Genomic DNA, 12,089 nt, shown 5'->3' on the forward strand with positions numbered 1-12,089 from the left:
ACGATAAACCATAAAACATGTTTCTAGTGTGGGACCTATTTCATATTATTGTCATTTTCTAGTGTGTTATTACTTATTATTTCAATGTTTAAATAAGAACCATCTGGAAATTTCCACTGTGGCCTAATTCAAGCTACTAACATGATGTCCCTGAAAGTGGAATTGGGAAGATATGAGTACAATAGGCTCTTGAAAGACAGGGCAAGCTGCCTCGAGCACACTGTGACTGAGCTCTGTGGCTTAGAACTCATCTTTCCAATATCAACTGGACATTGTTGGGACCTCCTGAGCATTAGGGCAGGCTAGTTTGTTATATACACACTAGACTTTACATGTCTATATATGTGCTCGACCTCAGACTATAATTCAGCTGTTACATTTTGTAGGGCTGAGAATTTATTTAAAATAAGCATTCTTTTGGTAGAAATTTGGCTATAGGCTATTCTAGGAATCAGAGCCTTTTTTTAAATTTTATTTTCTTGTTTGGATGTTTGGAATAAATTCACAATTTACACATATTCCTTTAAGTTGAATACTTACAGACTGCTGACAACTATTGATAACTTTGTTTTTTGGTTCTAAGACACTTCGGTCTAAACCAATGGCACTTGAAAATCTATATATTCTCTTTAACAGTAATTCATAGAAATATTAATTTAGCAAACTCATTTTAGAGTCCAATGAACAGTGTCTTGTAAAATGAAGTCTGTTTGATTGCATGACTTCATGAAAAATGCTGATATGTTTAACTTGGCTAATATAGAAAGTGTTCTATCGTTTGTAGTAGTGGTGGTGTTTTTCACCAAGTGTGCTGTGTTAAAGCCCATCTTGAATATTAAGCATTTGGTCCATGTATTGCTGCAAAATACCCTGGCTCTATAATCCTTTAAAGATAAATTGGGTGAAACAAATCTGACCAGTCCTGGGGGTATTAATTATATTTCAAAATGAACTCAAGCCCAGATACACATTTCTAAATTGCGATTTTCATGGAAAGTGATTATTCAGGACCGGTAATAATAGGAAATGTTGTAGTTTAGTAGATGTGTTATATTATGAAAACTGACAAAAGTAAGATTTGTTTTTGTGTGTGTGTGTGTGTTTCATGAGACATAATGCCTTACCATCATCAAACTTTAAAACCTTATTCATACGTAATATAAACTTATTTGTGCTGACTTATTTTTAAAATTTGAGATAAAATTGACACATATGTATTATCTAATATAGCAGCTCTTGCCATATATGGTTTTTGAGCATTTGAAGTGTGGCTGGTCTGACTGAGGAACTAAATTTTAAATTGTATTTAATTTTAAATAGTTTAAATGTAAATTCCTATGGCCACATGTGGCTAGTGGCTACAATATGGAACAGTGCAGCCTCAGATAGTACCTCTCAACTGGGGATCTAGAAGGGAGTTAAATCCTCATGCCCAAAGGCATACACTGTTTCTAATTAATCAGTTTACCTCTCGTGCATCAAGAATGATACTATGTATCATTATTAGAATAATTAAGAAGATAGTGTCTCAAATTATTTTCTGTGAGGTCTAATTCTCTCATTGCATCTAATTGAGAATGGCTGATTTAGAAAGTTCCTTCATTTCCTTTTCCATTCATACCACCCCCAAAGATCCCCCAAATGAAAATCACTATTCTTTTGTTTGTATCCATTGATTATTTTTGCCTGTTCTTTGACTTCATATAGATAGAAATATACAGTGTGTTTTATGTTGGGGACGACTTCTGTCACTTTACAAAATGTTTTTGAGATCCATATTGTATCTAGTAATAGTTCATTTATTTGTATTGCTATGCAGTATTTCATTGTATCAACATATCAAAATTTGTTTATCTATTTCCAAATTTGTCCATTTCATTTAAGTTGACAAATTTATTAACATAAAATTTTCATAACATCTTTTATTATCTCATTAATTTCTATAGTATCTATAATAATGTCCCCTATCTCATATTTGATGTCAGCAATTTACTTATTCCATCTTGCTAGGACTTTATCAATTTTATAAAAAATTTTTAAAAATGACTTTGACCTTGTTGATTTTCTCTATGGTTTTATATTTTATTTATTCCTTCATCACCATTAGCCCTTTCTTTCACTTATTTTACAAGGTAAAATTAGTTAAAACTAATTAAATCTAGTTTTTCTCATAGGCTTTTATTTATTATATAAATTTCCAGTTATGTATGAAATGCCCATTCTTTCCATTTATTTACTGATTCTGCAGACTTCATTGAGCACCTTCTACCCCATGGAAGGTGCTGGGATAAGCATTAGTAAACTAGATCGCCACATTTCTTGCCCTTTTGTCTTCACAATTTTGTTGAGTAGGTGGATAGCGGGAAAGAAATGGCAAGGATAGCCAGGCCTGGTGGCACATGCTTGTAATCCCAGCTACTTGGGAGGCTGAGGGGGAGGATTGCTTGAACTCAGGAGTTTGAGACCAGCCTGGGCAATGTAGTGAGCCCTCAATCTCAAAAAAAAGAGAAAAAGAAATGGCAAGGATGATAACTACCATGATGGAAAAATAGAAAATTACAGGGGAATATTGGAGTTTATAACAGGAAACTTACATAGACTGGGGCTTGGGAAAAGCATTACTGAGGTAGTGCCTCACCAGTGGCCTGAGCACCCAGCAGCCACTGCCACTGCCACTGCCCAGCTGGTACCTGGGGAGTTGGTGGTGAGGCCAGAGATTGTGTTAGCAGAGATGACAGGCCCAGCCTTACAGGGATGCTTGAGCCAGCCAGTGTCCCGGCCCTGCACGGCCCCAGGCTGTTCATGAAGCATGTGACCATCAGCATGGACACTTAGAGAACAAAAGGACGAGACAGTAAAGTACACAATGATTCTTTGCATCAGAAAGATGTGGTTCATGACAATGACTTTCAGCCCTACCTTTCTGGAGAGTCAAATTAGAGTAACAATTACCCTTCAGCGAGTGACCTCTGCCTGTCCGGCTATTACCCACCATCCACTGGAGTTCCTTAATCCCTCAATGAGGCTCTGTGGTCCACTGCAAGGGACCCTTTGATTCTACACCTCATCACCTATGAACAGCTCAGTAACAGAGATCATAATTTTATGCACAATTCTATTTTGGGGTGGCCTTGGGGTCCAGAGAACAAAATCTATCAGCACAGGTTTAATTTTTACCCCCAAACCCTGTATTCTTGGCATGGAGGACAAGTGGGTCTCAAGGGTAGCAGATTCAGAGCTCTACATATGGGAGCAGCTACACCTACCCCCAAGCTCCCTGGGCCACGCAGTCGTTGATGGGCAGATGGGCTTTCACAGTGACACCCTTAGCAAGGCCCCTGGGGTGAACAGCCTGAAGCAGGGCATGGTCAGCCTGAAAATTGGGGATGTCATCTCCTCTGCAGTCAAGACAGTGGGCTCTGTCATCAGCAGTGTGGCACTGATTGGCATCCTTTCTGGCAATGATGGGACATATGTGAACATGGCAGTTTCAAAGCTGACCTCATGGGCCGCCATTGCCAGCAAGCCTGCAAAACCATGGCCTAAAATGGAAACAAGGAGTGGGCCTGTCATAGGGGGGTGCACTGCCCCCTCCATCTATAAAGCATAACAAGGATATTGACACCCAGGATAACAAGGGGCCTGTGCTGAAGACCCCGGTCCCCCAGGAGACATGATCCTCACAGGCTGTCCTACAACCCCAGAAGGTGCTTCAGCTTCTCCCAATGAAGCTTCCTGCTTTGGCTCAACCACAGTATCAGAGCCCTCAGCAGCCACTCCAGACCTGCTGGATCATTCCTCACGTGGAAATATGGCATTTGGGCAGAGCAGAGGGGTTGACAGTGGTAGTAACTCTCCTGGAAATACCAAGACTAATTCTGCCCCAAGTGTAAAAAAAGTGAAAGCTGCCCACAGTTATAATCCTAAAGAATTTGACTGGAATCTTAAAAGTGGACATGTACGCATTATAAAGAGCTATTCTGAGGATGACATTCACCACTCCATTAAGTACTCCGTTTTGTGTAGTACAGAACATGGCACTACTTAGTTGAATAGTGCATTCAGCTCCATAAGCAGCAAGGGGCCTGTCTACCTGCTCTTCGGCATCAGTGGGAGTGAGTATTTCTGTGGGGTGGCGGAGATGAAGTGCTCTGTGGACAGCAGCACCAGTGCCAGAGTCTGGTCTCAAGACAAATGGAAGGGGAAGTTTGATGTCAAGTGGATTTTTGTCAGTGATGTACCCAATAACCAGCTCAGGCACATCAGACTGGAGAATCATGACAACAAGCCAGTCATAAACCATGAAACACAGGAGTTGCCTTTAGAAAAAGAAAAACAAGTGCTGAAAATTATTGCTTCCTACAAGCACACAACCTCTATCTTTGATGACTTTTCTCACTACGCGAAATGCCAGGACGAGGAGGAGGTGATGTGGAAGGAATGACACAATCAAAATAAACAATAACAACAAACCAGTTTCTTGTATGTTCTATCATTTGATTTTGAAAAAGCATTTATAAAGCACGTGCTTGGTCAGCTCCAGTGTGTCGTCCTTTGCAAGGGTTGAGTGTTGCATTTTTGTCTTTTTGTAGTTCTTTTTTTTTTTCGCAGATGGATCCACATTCACCTGTACTTTTTAAAATGATACTGTAGAACTCACTCTCATGCCTGTAATCCTGCCACATTGCGAGGTGGGTGGATCATGAGGTCAGGAGTTCAAGACCAGCCTAGCCAAGATGGTGAAACCCCATCTCTACTAAAAATACAAAAATTAGCCAGGCATGGTGGTGAGTGCCTGTAATCCCAGCTACTTGGGAGGCTGAGGCAGGAGAATTGCTTGAGCCCAGGAGACGGAGGTTGCAGTGAGCCATGCTCTGCAGTGAGCCTGGGTGACAGAGTGAGACTCTGTCTCAAAAAAAAAAAAAAAAAGTTTTTTTGGGTCACCTTATCAATGAGACCAATGTGAAATATAAGTATCCTTAAAAACAAACAAAGCAAAACAAACGTAGTACATCCCAATTAATTTTTTCTATTTTGTCAGAAATTATGATCTTTTTCCTAGATTCACAGTCATTTAATATCTCCATTTGAGATTTCATATTTCTCACCCTTTTATTGCTTTATAGCAAACATAAGAAACCATGAGTTGTTTTCTCATTTGAGAGTATTCTGTTAAAATCCCTTGAAAATATCTACCAAGTGGCTTCTCTGTTCCTCACTGCCCTGTTGTCTGATCTGGCTGGATAGTAATGGGATGCAGTGTGCAGAGGAATTGGAAGATGTTTTAGGTCTGGTTCAATGTTTAGTCATTCTTAGTTGTTTGCAGATCATTTTTAATTTCCCCCTTTTTCTTCACTTGAGAATCCTTATGGTGTCTTAAAGTTTTTTTTTTTTTTTTTTTTGAGACGGAGTCTTGCTCTGTCGCCCAGGCTGGAGTGCAGTGGCGCGATCTCGGCTCACTGCAAGCTCCGCCTCCCGGGTTCACGCCATTCTCCTGCCTCAGCCTCCCGAGTAGCTGGGACTACAGGCGCCCGCCACCACGCCCAGCCAATTTTTTGTATTTTTAGTAGAGACGGGGTTTCACCGTGTTAGCCAGGATGGTCTCGATCTCTTGACCTCGTGATCCGCCCGCCTCGGCCTCCCAAAGTGCTGGGATTACAGGCGTATGTCTTAAAGTTTTATACCAATAATGCTGAGCTTTAAGTGTAGAATCTCATAGTACAGACAGAGTGAAGGATGATGTCACCAATTGTAAATTTCACCATGTCTAATTTTTTTTTTCTGTTGAATGGGTAAAAACAAAAAATAAACCCATTTAAAAAATGAATTAGGCCAGGCACGGTGGCTCACGCCTGTAATCCCAGCACTTTGGGAGGCCAAGGCAGGCGGATCACCTGAGCTTGGGAGTTCGATACCAGACTCACCAACATGGAGAAACTCTGTCTCTACTAAAAATACAAAATTAGCCAGGCGTGGTGGCACATACCTGTAATCCCAGCTACTCAGGAGGCTGAGGCAGGAGAATCGCTTGAACCCGGGAGGCAGAAATTGCAGGGAGGCAGAGATTGCAGTGAGCTGAGATCATGCCATTGCACTCCAGCCTGGGCAATAAGAGCAAAAACTCCGTCTCAAAAAAAAAAAAAAAAAAAAAAAAAGATTTATAAAAAAATAGCTTTCATGTTTTGTGAAATGAGGGACTCATGAAATAATTGGACTCACCACTACCTGGAATTTCAGTTGAAGATGAACATAGTGACTCCACCAAAGGATTCTACTTGCACTCCAGGAATGGTTCCTTAACCGAAATGGAAATTCACAAATGACAGATAAAGAATTCAAAGTAGGAATTGCAAGGAAGCTCAATGAGATCCAAGACAAGGTTGAAAAGTAACACAAAGAAACTTTTAAGCAATCTAGGAAATGAAGGAAGAGATAAACATCTTAAAAATAAATCAATCAGAGTTTCTGGAATTAAAAATCTTAAGGAATTTCAAAATAATGACACTCATAGGCTCAAAGTAAAGGGTCAGAGAAAGATCTGCCATGCAAATGGAAAAGAAAAAAAGAAGGAATTGCTATTCTTATATCAGAACAAAACAGACTTTAAACCAACAACAGTAAAAAAGAACAAAGAAGGGCAATACATAATGATAAAGTGTTCAGTTCAAGAAGACTTAACTATCCTAAATATTTAAGCTCCAAACATTGGAGTATCCAGATTCATAAGACAAGTACTTCTAGACTTGTTATAAGATTTAGACAGTCACACAATAATAGTAGTGACCTTCAACACCACAATGACTGCATCAGACAGATCATCAAGTCAGAAAACTAACAAAAAAATTCTGGACTTAAACTTGACACTTGACAAATTGGACCTAATAGACATCTACAGAATACTCTACCTATCAATCACAGAATATACATTTTTTATCTGCACATGAAACATAGTCCTAGATTGACCATCTACTCCCCTATAAAGCAAGTCTCAATACATTAAAAAAAATCAAAAACCTACCAACCACACTCTCAGACCACAGTGAAATAAAAATAAAAATAAAAATAAATACTAAGAAAATCTCCCCAAACCATACAATTTCATGGACATTAAACAATATGCTCCTGAATGACTTTGGGGTATATGATGAAATCAAGGCAGAAATAAAAAAATTTCAACTAAATAAAAACAGAGACACAAATTACCCTAATCTATGGGAATTAGCAAAAGCAGTGTTAAGAGGAAAGTTTATAGTGCTAAATGCCTACTTCAAAAAGTTAGGAAGATCTCAAATTAATGATCTAACAATGCACCTCAAGGAACTAGGAAAACAAGGATGAACTAACCCTAAAGCTAGCAAAATAAAAGAAATAACTAAAATTAGAGTGGAACTGAATGAAATTGACACCCAAAAATTCATATAAAGAATTGATGAAATCAAAGGTTGGTGTTTGAAAGAATATACAAGATGGGTAGACCACTAGCCAGATTTACAAGGAGAAAAGATCCAAATAAACACTATCAGAAATGACAAAAGTGACATTACAACTGAACCCACAGAAATAAAAAAAATGCTCAGGGACTATTATGAATACCTCTATGCACACAAACTAGGAAATCTAGAGGAAATGGATAAATTCCTGGAAAAACACAATCTCCTAAGATTGAGTCATGAAGAAATTGAAACCTCGAACAGACCAATATCAGGTTCTGAAATTGAATCAGTAATAAAAAAAACCTAACAACCAAAAAAGCCCTGGACCAGAAGGATTCATAGCCGAATCCTACCAGATGTACAAAGAAGACCTGGTACTTATTCTACTGAAACTATTTCAAAAATTTGAGGAGGAGGGTCTCCCCCTTAACTCATTATATGAAGCTAGCAACACCCTGCCAAAGACACAACCACTAAAGAAAACTACAGGCCAATATCCCTGATGAACATAGATGCAAAAAAACCTCAACAAAATACTAACAAACTGAATTCAGCAGCACATCAGTAAGTTAGTTGACCATAATCAAGTAGGCTTCATTCCCAGGATGCAAGGTTGTTTCAACATATGCAAATCAATAAATGTGATTCATCACATAAACAGAATTATATTACAAAAACTATGTGATCATCTCAATAGGTGCAAAAAGAGCTTTAGATAAAATCCAGCATTCTTTCATGGTAAAAACCCTCGAGAAACTAGGCAACATACCTCAAAATGATGAAAGTCATTTATGACAAACCCACAGCCAACAACATACTGAACAGGCAAAAACTGGAAGCATTCTCCTTGATAACTGGAATAAGACAAAAATGCCTACTCTTCCCCCTCCTATTCAACATAGTATTGGAAATACTAGTCAGAGCAATCAGGCCAGAGAAAGGCATCCAAATAGGAAAATAAGTCAAACTATCTCTTCTTGCTGATGATATAATTCTATTTCTTGAATACCCTGAAGACTTCATCAAAAGGCTCCAGGAATCAATAAACAACTTCATCAAATCTTTAGGATACAAAATCAATGTAAAAAATCCAGCCGTATTTCTATATACCAATACTGTTCAAGCTGAGAGCTATATCAAGAATACAGGGGGTGGGGTAGAGGGAAGGAGAGCATTAGGAAAAATAGCTAATGCATGCTGGGCTTAATGCCTAGGTGGTGGGTTGATAGGTTCAGCAAACCACCATGGCACATGTTTACCTATGTAACAAACCTGCACATCCTGCTCATGTACCCCAGAACTTAAAATAAAAATAAAAATTAAAAAATTTCTGCATATCACTAATCATTACAGAAATGCAAATCAAAAACACAATGATGTAATTCCAGCACTTCGGGAGGCCTAGGCATGTGGAACACTAGAGGTCAGGACTTCGAGACCAGCCTGGCCAACATGGTGAAACCCCATCTCTACTAAAAATACAAAAATTAGCAGGGCCTGGTGGCATGTGCCTGTGATCTCAGCTACTCCAGAGCTTGAGGCAGGAGAATAGCTTGAGCTCAGGGCAGGGTGGTGGAGATTGCAGTGAGCTGAGATTAGCCTGGGCCACAGAATGAGACTCCATCTCAAAAAAAAACAGCAACAGCCGGGCGTGGTGGCTCACACCTGTAATCCCAGCACTTTGGGAGGCCGAGGTGGGCAGATCATGAGGTCAGGAGATCGAGACCATCCTGACTAACACGGTGAAACCCTGTCTCTATAAAAATACAAAAAATTAGCCGGGCATGGTGGCGGGTGCCTGTAGTCGCAGCTACTCTGGAGGCTGAGGCAGGAGAATGGTGTGAACCCGGGAGGCAGAGCTTGCAGAGAGCCAAGATCGCATCACTGCACTCCAGCCTGGGCGACAGAGCAAGACTCTGTCTCAAAACAACAACAACAACAATAACAACAGCAACAACAACAAAGTTCCACAATGAGATAGCATCTCACACCATTCAGAATAGCTATTATTAAAAAGTCAAAACACAACAGATATTGGTGAGGCTGCAGAGAAAAGGGAGCACTTCTACACTGTTGGTAGAAATATAAATTATTTCAGCCACTGTAGAAAGCAGATTGGAGGTTTCTCAAGGAACTTAAAAAACAGAACTAACGTTTGACCCAGCAATCCATTACTGGGTATATACGCAAAAGAAAACAAATTGTTCTACTGAAAACACATACACTCACATGTTTAGTCCAGTACTATTTACAATAACAAGACATGGAATCAACCTAGGTGCCCATCAACAGTGGACTGGATAAAGAAAATGTGGTATATATACACCATAGAATACTTTGGAGCCATAGAAAAGAATGAAATCATGTCCTTGCAGCAATATAGATCCAGCTGGAGGCCATTATCCTAAGCAAATTAATGTAGGAACAGAAAACCAAATACTGTGTGTTCTCATTTATAAGTGAAAGCTAACCATTGGGTACGTATGGACTTAAAGATGGCAACAATAGACACTAGGGACTACTAGAGTGGACAGGGAGGGAGGGGAGCAGGTGTGGAAAAACTGTTGGTTCTATGCCCAGTACCTGGGTGATGGGATCATTTATACCCAAGCCTCAGCATCATGAAATATACCCAGGTAACAAACCTGTACATATACTCCAAAATTTAAAAGTTGAAAAATTTAAAAAATTAAAATTGCAAATTGATAACATTACGTAAAAATTAAACATTCTGTTCATTAAAGAACTCATTGAATAAAATTAACTGATAATAAGTGGAAAAACATTTTCAAAATCTAACAGCAACTAGTGCTTAATATATAAACTACACAAGTGTCTCCTAAAAATCAACTAGAAAAAGGCACCCCAGGGAACAGACAAAAATAGATGAACATGAAATTACAGAAGAATAAACTTAGAAAACTAAGAGGCATGTGATAAGATGGTCAGAATGGTGAGTAATTTAAGAAATTCAAGTTCAAGCATCATTGAGCTGTAATTGTAAATGATTAGACTGGCAGGTATTTGAAAGTTAGGTAATAGCAACTGAAATATGAAGGTATAAGAACTCTATTGCACTTCTAGTGGTAGTGGTAGTGGATCTGACATGACTTATTCAGATTAAGTGTAAGTGTATCCTACAACCCTACCTTTCTACTTCTGAGTACACATCTCAGTGAGCTTGAGGAGACACATGTGAGGATTTAGGATTTTCTTTGCAGAAATGTTTGTCAAGGCAGGAGTTGAAGGCAGCCCTGGATGTCTGCCACCTGGACAGAGATAGAAGAGCTGGGCCTATAGGTAGGTAATCCTAGATTCCCATCACTGGGGCAGTGGGAAAATAAGCCTGGAAATCCATCACTGGGACAGTGGGAAAGGAAAACTGGAAATCCATTACTGGGACACTGGATAGTTAAAATGTGGAACATGTAGATGTTTGAATACAAACCATCCTAAAAGAGTACTGTGAAATTTAAAATCATTTGTACTTTTCTGATTTTATGTGTGAAGTCACTTGGAGTGCTGACTTAAAATGTTCATTGGCCATTTGACAAAATGACAGTGACCTTTATTAAATTTTTTAAGTCTGAAGGCTAGAGGATAAGGGCTTAGTTAAGGACTACTGGAATTCATTCCTCATCTTCAAATACTTTCTAAATTAAAAAAAAATACATGCAGAACATTTAATAAAGTCTAACAGTGTCAAAAGGATTAAAATTAAAAATTCATTCACCTGCTTCATGTCTTTTTATTTGCAAACTATAGCTTCCTTTGGCAGCCACTTTCACTCTTTTATAATAGTTATTTTATATTTTTAAGTTATATACTTACATTGCTTTCTCTCAATTCATTAGTTTAAGGCATTTATTTGAACTTGCATATCATAGATCAGGATTTATGCTATCTTGCAACTCCCCTGTGATGATTAATGTTATGTGTCAAATTGACTGGACCAAGGGGTATCCAGGTTAAATATTTTGAGTGTATCTCTGGGGGTTTCCGGATGAGATTAGTATTTGAATCAGTGGACTGAGTAAAGTAGATACTCTTCCGCAATGTGAGTGGGCATCATTTAATCTGTTCAGGGTTGAGGGCCTGAATAGAACAAAAGGTAGAGGAAGGAGGAATTTGCCCTTTTTTTTTCCTGCCTCACTGTATGAGCTGGAATTTCTCATTGCAGCTTCTCCTGCCTCGGCCTGGAATATACTTACTTATGTGCAGATGGTAGATCATGGGACTTCTTATCCTCTAAAATCATGTGAGCCAATTTCTCACAACCTCTCTCTCCACATCAATCAATCTATCTATCTATCTATCTATCTATCTATCTATCTATCTATCTATCTATTTATCTATCATCTATCTATTATATCTATCTCCTATTGGTTTTGTTTCTCTGGAGAACTCTAATACATCCCCACATTTCTAATATATACTATTTTTGGTTATATTATAGTTTTTGTTAAGTTAATATTTAGAGTTTCTATTTTTATGATGTTTTAAGTATCTGCTGAGTCAAATAGTATACTATAATAATGAAATAGACTACACTGGCTAATTATAGAAGACTTGGCTACACTGTGCCAAGAATTTCAATGTTACCCGTATAGTAAGAAGTCCAGAAATAGGCAGCTCAGTGATGATGAATAGGCTTCA

The 12,089-nt window shown here is 38.7% G+C and overlaps 1 pseudogene; it reads left to right on the forward strand.

Annotated features, from left to right (window-relative positions):
• Positions 1–2,754: 2,754 nt before the first annotated feature.
• LOC100980764 (YTH domain-containing family protein 1-like) lies at positions 2,755–10,929 on the forward strand (annotated as a pseudogene).
• Positions 10,930–12,089: the final 1,160 nt, after the last annotated feature.

The sequence above is a fragment of the Pan paniscus genome, chromosome 4, assembly GCF_029289425.2.
Source record: "Pan paniscus chromosome 4, NHGRI_mPanPan1-v2.0_pri, whole genome shotgun sequence".
Taxonomy (NCBI): domain Eukaryota; kingdom Metazoa; phylum Chordata; class Mammalia; order Primates; family Hominidae; genus Pan; species Pan paniscus.